Source organism: Mandrillus leucophaeus, unplaced genomic scaffold, assembly GCF_000951045.1.
Source record: "Mandrillus leucophaeus isolate KB7577 unplaced genomic scaffold, Mleu.le_1.0 Scaffold49, whole genome shotgun sequence".
Classification (NCBI taxonomy): domain Eukaryota; kingdom Metazoa; phylum Chordata; class Mammalia; order Primates; family Cercopithecidae; genus Mandrillus; species Mandrillus leucophaeus.
The window spans coordinates 3,376,029-3,377,038 of record NW_012105253.1 but is presented as its reverse complement, the minus strand read 5'-3'; the positions used below and the strand labels follow the sequence as shown (position 1 = coordinate 3,377,038).

Genomic DNA, 1,010 nt, shown 5'->3' with positions numbered 1-1,010 from the left:
AATGCTTTTATTTTAAAAAATTTTATGAGACTATTTTGGCTTTCCATTTCTTCTTGAACCCATTTTGACGAGCTATATTTTTCTAGAAATTTGTCCATTAATGCACCAGCATGAAACTTATTTGTCTACTGTCTTTTTTATTGAGAGAGTGGTAAAAGCAATCATCAGGCATTTCATACAAGAGATGTGAGGCACCATTCATGTCTCATGCACTGTGTTTTTCCATGGTCCCTGCTGTCCACATGGTCATGTTTTGTGCCATATGTCACCTACTTCCAGTCCCAGGTGATGGGAACAAGTGGAGGCAGGGGGAGGCTCCAGTGCAACCAACCCCTCAGCTGCTCACAAAACACTTAAGTAGTCTAATATGACAAGGTGAGGCTGGGCCCAGGATACACCCCAAAAAAGGGCACACCAAAAAAATTCGATAGATTTGACAAAATAAAAATACTAAACTTCTATAAATCAAAAAGTACTATAAAATTCAAAGGCAAATAGCAGCAGCACCACACCTCCTCTCTGAGAGAGGAAGGACTGGACCCAGCCTCATAGCTGCAGCCACCCTCCTCACCCTTCCCGCCAATAACCTGCTTCAGCTACTGCTTGGATCTACTTCAGGCAACATGGTTGGTTGGAATGCATCTGGCTCAAAACCATGACGTACCAGTCTTGGCTTCAGTGCTCTAAGAAATGAAACAGGTTACGCATGTCAGGAAGAAACCTCCTTGTTCCTGAGATCAACTCCAGGACTGCCTTCGGGGTACAGATTCTGCTGCCTTGAGAGCAGCCTCTGCCACCTGCACCAAAGGCTCCAGCTCCTACCTCTAGTCTTCTGGCTATCTTCCATTCTAGACTCTGAAATGCCTTAGAGTTAAAGTCGGGCCACAATTATGAACTATCCTCTGTTTTCTCAACATCTTCCCTTCTTTCCATTCCTCTTCTGGCCAAGTGGAGGTGTCTATGACAGCATCACTGTGCTAGATTAGAAAATCTTGCTTTTGGCTGGGCGC

General features: G+C 44.5%; 1 protein-coding gene across 1 annotated transcript in view; it reads right to left on the bottom strand.

Annotated features, from left to right (window-relative positions):
• Positions 1-1,010, bottom strand: part of ZC3HAV1L (zinc finger CCCH-type, antiviral 1-like) — a 10,170-nt gene that overhangs the window by 7,349 nt on the left and 1,811 nt on the right. The gene's annotated exons all lie outside the window — the stretch shown is intronic.